This window comes from Gracilinanus agilis, chromosome 4, assembly GCF_016433145.1.
Source record: "Gracilinanus agilis isolate LMUSP501 chromosome 4, AgileGrace, whole genome shotgun sequence".
Lineage (NCBI taxonomy): Eukaryota > Metazoa > Chordata > Mammalia > Didelphimorphia > Didelphidae > Gracilinanus > Gracilinanus agilis.
The window spans coordinates 209,811,596-209,819,648 of NC_058133.1; positions in this window are offsets into that span (position 1 = coordinate 209,811,596).

The window sequence follows — 8,053 nt, forward strand, 5'->3', positions numbered from 1 at the left end:
GGAGGGCACCATGCCCTCTGTCATCTTTTCCACCTCGCTTCCCCCCTCCCCGCCAAAGTTCCTGGTGCTCCACCTCTCGCTCTCATTCCTAGATCCTTGGGAGTCAACTCTACCCACCACCGCGGCACTCAGATGCTCCTATTCTAAAGCTACGTCCTTCTGTGGTTCATTTCTTGACTCAGCCCCCTCAGTACCCTGGCCCCTGGCACGCGAAGCTTGCACAGCACGTTTTCCCATCTCCACCCGACGGCACAGTTTGCTTTTCCTGAACATTCCGTGACAGCTAGATCTTCCTCCCCATCCCCTCTTCTCTTTTTCTCTCTACTCCCCCAGCCATTCCAGACCCCAAGAAGCAAAGTCCAGAATACCTGTTCCGTCTTGCCACGTAGGACTTCCTAACACCTGCCTCTTCCTTGTCCTCTCCCCTTCCCTAAGGTCTGCCTTCCTCCTTATCCCACGGAATTATAGCTGGCTTTGGCTCCTAAGGGGGCCCCTTCCCAGCTCCCCAGAGCTCCCCACGGGAGCCCGACCACAGGAGATCTAGTTGGCTAGCCCATCACTAGGGACTTGGGGGTAAGTAAGCCTGTAAGTTGGGTACCCAGGAAGCAAGCTTGATCCAGTACTTACATGGGCGCAAGTTGAAACTAGTCCCTGATTCAATCCAGCAGAATCTTCTATCTGTCCTGGTCCACCTTGTTTCCTGAATGACACAGAGAGAATAAATGGGTTGTCTCCAGAAACAGCTTCCTATGCATTCTTTCTTAGAGATGTTGGAGGGGAAATTTCTTTTCAGATACAGCTGGGTCTAGATGATGTCTAGGGTCTGTCCAACATTGAGAATATAAGTTCTAGCTTCTCTAAGATGCTTCAAATGTGCTTAGAGACAGCTAGATGCACGTAGTATGTGTGGCTAGAGCACTGGTCCTGGTCTCCGGAAGAACTGAATGCAAATCCAGCTTCAGCCTCAGATATTGCCAAGGTGTGTGACCGTGGGCAAGTCACTTAACCTCTGTCTGTCTTGCTTTTTTCAACTGTAAAATGGGGATAATGAAAATACCTATCTCTTAGAGTGAGGTGAGGATCAAATGAGAATTTTGTAAAGCATTTAGCACAGTTCCTGGCACATAAAAGGCATCTAATAAATGCTTGACTATTTCCTTCCTTAAACCTTCAATGGAAAGAGTACTGGCTTTGGAGTCAGATTATTTGAATCCTACCTCTCAAGCTTTTTATCATGACCTTGATCACTTAACCTTAACAGTTTTCTCAATTATAAAATGAAAGAGTTGAGCTAAATGACTTATAAGGTCCCTTCCAGTTCTATTCCTATTAATAGGCAAGGATGAGGTAGAAGTCCATAGCTTTCCCCCCCTTTTAAGCCCTTGCCTTCTGTCTTAGAATAAATACTAACTTTGATTCCAAGCAGAAGAGCAGTTAAAGCTGGGAAATAGGGGTTAAGTGATTTACCTAGGGTTATACAGGTAGAAAGTGTCTGAGGCCACATTTGAACCCAGGACCTCTTGTCTCCAGGTCTGGCTCTTGAGCCACCTAGCTGCCCCTTAATCATAGCATTTGTTTTTTAAACCCTTGGGGGGGGTAAGTGACTTGCCCAGGGTCACACAGCTAGGAAGTGTCTAAGGTCAGATTTGAACCTAGAACCTACCTTCTCTAGGTCTGGCTCTCAATCCACTGAGCTACCCAGTTGCTCCAAATCAGAGCATTTTAAAGCAGACAGCTATCCACTGAGTTTTTGGAGAAAGGAAACTTGGTGGAGGGTAGGGAAGGAAGCAGTGAAGAAGAGGATTAAACTGATGAGTTTTATCCTTCCACAAATATAGAGGTTCTTAATTTTTTTATATTATTGACCCCACTGGAAGGAAATAAGTTGAAGTCCATGGTGAGTCCCATCTCAAAAGAATGTTTTTAAATGCATAAAATAAAATGCACACAATCATATATGTTGAAATAATGATGCGTTTTTCCTCTTCCATGTTTCCCACTCCCAGAAATCTCTCCCTGGTTTCTTTGGCACCCATGGACCCTAGGGTAAGGACCATTACTGCAAATGACATGAAAAATAGCAAGCTAAATGAACAAACCACTACGTCGAAAGGTACTGGCAAAATCCCAAGACCAGGCACTTTTTGAAAGGAGAAAGCGGAGGGACAAGGTCTTTTTGACACATTCCGCAGTAATTTATTGTCCTCTGAGGCTTTAAGCCTTCACTGCCGTCGCTCGTGCATCGAAACTTCACGAAGACCCGAGATTTCACCAGGATCAGGATCTTTAGGTGTGGGAACTGTCCAACCAAGGTGACAGCAACCCATCTATAACAGTAAACGCTCCTAGGGAATTAGTAGCCTGAGGTGCATTTTGGGATTCTGGGACTTCCCCTAGGATTACTCAGTAAGTCAGGGGCGTGAGGGATTCGAATTCAGGTTTTCCCGACGGCAAGTCCAGTACTCACTCTAGCAACAGGACGACGTATCACAATAAATAACCGAACCTCAGGAGAAGGGTATATTTGGGCACGTAAAGGATGCTCAATGACGACTTTAAAAAAAAAAGAAAGAAAAGAAAAAGGAATATTAAGAGTACCCCTATGCCTAGCGCTTACCTCTCTTCTGCCTAGGAACACTTAGTATTGATTTCAAGACAGGAAGTAAACATAAGAGCATTCAGTCAAAAAGATCTTGAAAACGTGTGTGTGTGTGTGTGTGTGTGTGTGTGTGTGTGTGTGTGTGTGTGTGTGTGCGCGCGCGCGCGCTACCCCTAGTTGCGCTCCGGCGTGTCCTGTGTGGTGTGCCCTGGAATGGGAGCCGGACAGCCCGATAGAGGGCACTTAGGACCCAGGAGGAGCTCGGGGCCGGCTCTCGGTGCAGCCGGTGAGCGGAGATCCTCCCTGTCCCCCCGCCTTACACCTCCCCCTCTCCCCCGCCTTTGGGGTGAAAGCATCTCAGATGTCTGGGTAACCACGGCTCTGGGCTCTAGGCAGCCTCTGTCTGTAGCAGCTGGGCCGGCGGGCCGCGTGCCCCCCGTCCCCCTCCCAAACCCAATGCCTCTGCTATAATATCACGGCCGATCCCCCCACCCCCAGGTCCTCCCCTTCCCCCTCCCCGTCCCGTCTAACTCTGGCACCATGAACGACCAGTACCACCGGGCGGCCCGGGATGGCTACTTGGACCTCCTCAAAGAAGCCACCCGGAAGGAACTCAACGCTCCAGATGAAGATGGCATGACCCCCACCCTCTGGGCCGCCTACCACGGGAACCTGGAGTCGCTGCGCCTCATCGTTAGCCGCGGGTGAGGTCCCCATTCCCCGCCACCCTTCCTTGCTGGCTCTTTCTCTCTTGGCAGCGCTCCGCGTTTCTTTTCCCTGGCAAACTTTAGGGAAGCGGGAGGCCCAGACTCCCGACCCCAGTCCTCCTTTCCTTAGCCTCTCCTTGCCCCTTCTTAGGGTACCCTTTTCCTCAGATCTAGTTTTTACCCTGTGCCCTGGCCCTCCCCTCCCCCAAAGGCCAGCTCTTATGTCCTGACCTAGGTATGGGCGTGTCTGATGACCTCTGACACTTGAGGGGAGCACAGTGTGTGGATGGTGTGTGTGTGGAGGTGGATATCTAGCCCAGAGAGGAAAGGTTGGGGTCCCAGGTCTGAGGGATCTCCTTCCACCAGAAATGGATGTTCTAGAAAAGAGTCAAAGACGAGAGGTGATGGAGGGGAGGATGTCCTTGCCCCCTCTCCATCATAGGTAGAAGGGCTGGGGAAAAAGCTAACAGAGACAGCTTTACCACACTTGGCTGCTCCCTGGCCTCACTCTCCCTATCTCCTTGCTCATTCCCTGGAATTTATGGGTGCAAACTGAAAATGCCACAGATGCCTTGCTTCACTGCCCCTGTTAATTGGATTTTTCTTCCTTCAACTTTCATCAACAAGGGTGAAATAGGTCTGCCCCAGCTTTTTTTCTTTGGCTTTGGATCGCCCTTACACTGCCCTCCCCTAAGGACAGTGTCTTGTGTGGGGTTTTGCTGTTGTTGTTTGTTTTGTTTTTTAAAAACCTTTACCTTCCATCTTAGAATCAATCCTGTGTATTGGCTCCAAGGCAGGAGAGAGGTAAGGGCTAGGCAATGGAGGTTAAGTGACTTGCCCAGGGTCACCCAGCTAGGAACTGTCTGAAGTCATATTTGAACCCAGGAGCATCTGTCTCTAGGCCTGGCTCTCAATCCACTGAGCCACCCAGCTGCCCCATCTTGTGTGTTTTGAAACCATGTGTGCAACTGTGCACAGAATAGCACCCATCTTCACTATTGCCCCTTGGGAGCCCAGTTCGATGTGGTTTCCTGTAGAGTTGTTGTGAGCACGGAACCCAGTGGTCAAGGCTTTAGTAAAGAGATAAAAACTGCCTGAGAAAAAAAGAAAATAAGGGATTGACTCCCAAGCAGGAAAGGGGAGGGATAACAAGCATTTATTAGGAGCCTGCTATGTGTAAGGAACTTTACAAATATCTCAATTGATCCTTACAACAAACCTAGAAGAAATGTACTATTATGATCAACATTTTCCAGTTGAGAAAACAGAGACAACCAGAGTTTAATTGGCTTGCCCAAAGTCACTCAGCTAGGAAGTAACTGAGGTTAGATTTGAACACAAGTTTCCCTGACTCCAGGCCTGGGGCTTGATTCATGAATTCAATAAACATTTAGTAAAGTGGCTGAGTGAATAGAGAGCCAGTCCTGGGTTCAAATCTGGTTTCAGACACTTTCTAGCTGTATGACCTTGGGTAGGTCACTTAACCCTAGTTACCCAGCCTTTTCCACTCTTCTGCCTTGGAACCAATACTTAGTATTGATTCTAAGACAGAAGGTAAGGGTTCAATAAATAAACAAATACACATTTTGTACCTCCTTTCACCCAGGAACTGTCCTTGCTAGAGATACAAAAAGAGGTAAAAAACCAAACCCCAAACCAAAAACCAGTCCCTGCCCTCAAGGAGATTCTAATCAAATGATTGTGCTCTAACCAGTGAGTAACTTAGCTGCCTCCAAATTGGAAAGGTACAGGCATTAATGGGAGGGTATTATGTGCCCGACATCTTGCTAAATGCTTTACAGATATTATTTCATTTGATTCTCACAACATCTCTGGAACATCTCTATTTTGATTCCCATTTTACAAATGAAGACATCGAGGCAGAATTTAAGTTACTTCCCCAGGGTCAGGAAGCTAGTCAGTGTCTGAATCTGAATTTGAACTCAGGTAGACTCCAAGCCTTGGGTTCTACAGGTTTGTGAACCTAAATAAATGCTGAATATATTAAATATATTTTTAAAAATATATTTCATTAGGACTAGTTTCCTTTATAATTTATATATTTTCTTTTATGCACTTAAGGCATTATTCTGAGAATAATTCTCTCAGGGTCATTGTTCTTGAGTCCATAGAGTTCACCAGAATTTCATAGCAAGCTATGGCACAAAAAAGGATGAGGACTACTGTCCTGGAGGAAGTGAAGAAGGATCTGATTATTAAGGATTTATTCTGTACTACATGATCAGTTGAAAAGGACTTTTAAAGTACTGACTAAGTGCCAGGAAGGAATAAAGTTTGGTCCATGAAAGAGGTTTTCACATGGGTAATCACACTATATACTGCCACTTCCCCCCCCCCCCCCATTTATGACTAGGTAAAATCATTTGAAAATTAACATTAAGGGGGAAGCTAAGTGACTCAATGGATAGTGAGCCAGGCCTGGAAACAGGGGGTCCTGGTTTCAAATCTGGTCTTGGACACTTCCTAGCTGCGTGACCTTGGGCAAGTCACTTAACCCCAATTGCCTAGTCCTTATTGTTTTTCTTTCTTGGAACTTTTACTTAGTATTGGGTTAAAAAAAAAAATAGGGTTGGGCAGCTGGGTAGCTCAGTGGAGTGAGAGTCAGGCCTAGAGACAGGAGGTCCTAGGTTCAAACCCGGCCTCAGCCACTTCCCAGCTGTGTGACCCTGGGCAAGTCACTTGACCCCCATTGCCCACCCTTACCAATCTTTCACCTATGAGACAATACACCGAAGTACAAGGGTTTAAAAAAAAAATAGGGTTATGGACAGCTAGGTGGCTCAGTGGATTGAGAGCCAGGCCTAGAGACTGGGAGGTCAAATCTGGCCTCAGATACTTCCTAGCTGTGTGACCCTGGGCAAATCACTTAACCCCCAATGCCTAGCCCTTACTACACTTCTGCCTTGGGAAGAATATATAGTATTGATTCTAAGATGGAAGGTAGGGTTTTTTTTTTTTTTAAGAAAAGAAGAGAAGAGGAAAGAAAAGAAAAGAAAGAAGAAAAGAGAAGAGAAAAGAAACTCAAGAGCAACCCCAAAGGGGGAAAGGGGAAGAAAATAAAGGTCAGTCAGGGAGAATGTGAAGAAGGAAGAAGGCATATCCATCTAGTTGCCTTGGTGAGGGCTGTAGGTATTGGGCTGCCTATATATCTACCCCCATCTGTAAAATATATGCCTCAGGGTTTTTTTGTTTTTGTTTTTGTTTTAAGCACTAGATATTAAGTCACCTTCCACTCCATCAGCTATCTCCCTCAGTCACTGTCCAAACCTTAGGGGCCTGGTAGCAGGGTGCTTTCAAGAGATGCAGGATTCCAAAGAGTCCAAAAAGGCAGCTAGGTGGCTCAGTGACTAGAGTGCTAGGCCAGGAGGGAGGAAGACTCATATCTGTGAGTTCAAATCTAGCCTCACATAACTTTTTAAAAAAAATTCAAAGATATTTTATTTTCCTACTTACATGTAATAATTTTCAACATACATTTTCTGAAACTATAAAATCCAAATGATCTCCTTCCCTCCCCCCTCTCAGAGATGGTAAGCATCTGGGTTATACATGCGTTATCATGAAAAACACACTTCCATTTCCTCAGATATTTTCTAGTTATATGACTCTGGGCAAGTCACTTCACCCTGTTTGCCTCAGTTTCCTCATCTGTAAAATGAACTGGAGAAGGAAATGGCAAACCTCTCTAGTATCTCAGCCCCACAAAACAACAGCAACAACAACAACAGACCAAATGGGGTCATGAAGAGTCAGACACAGCTGAAAAATGATTGAACAACAAAAAATATAGTTTTATAGAATCTAGTCCAAATTCCCTAGGAAACTAAGGTTCTTCTAGGCAAAGCGATTCACCCAAGATCACTCAGTTTATAAATGGCAAGACTAAGATTAAAGCCCAGTTCTCTTCTTTAGCTCTGGGATCATTCCATTATATCACTCTACAATATATAATAACATGAATAGCTGACCATATGATATATATAATTCAATATATGTAATAAAAACAGAAACTGACCATATTATGTATGTAATTCAATACAGCATAATATAGTGCCTTAAAGTTTACAAAGTTTCAATATATTATTTCCTTAGATTTACACAGTAACTCAGTGTGATAGGACTCATAGGTATTATTCCTATTTTATAGATGGGGAAATTGAGGTAATAAAATGGCAGTTTTAGACTCAGGGTATCTCTTGGCTTCACTTTGCGCAGGGGGCCCACATCTGGCATCCTGTCCCTCATCCTCCCCGAGCACTGCTTTCCTCTGGTCCCTTTGCTTTACCCTGTGCTCTAGCCAGCGCAGGCTCCCTGCCTTAGGCAGGCTAGGCAGTGTCCCGGGACCGGTCCGATGGCTGCCTCTTTTCCTTCTTCCCTCCCCCACTCCCGGCCCATGGGAAAAAGCCCCGGCTCTCTTCCAGGCTGCGGACTTCACTTCATTCGGCCTGAGGGGGTCTTGCTCTGGCCCTGGGAAGGGACCACAGAAAAGCTTGTGTTTCTCGCTCCTCTTTAGAGACGAGATCTTGTTTTGGTCCCCTGTAAAGCCAGCCGGGCCTTTCTCTTTGCCGGCGGCGGTGAGGCTGGACTTGGGATCCAATTAGGAGGAGAACGAGGGGGTGGAGGGCTGCCGGGGCAGCGGAGGAGACAAGGGAGCGATTCTTTAGTCAGAACTGGGACCTCATTAGCAGCGGAATGGGGTCGGGCTGCGGGGGGGGGGGGGGGGGGG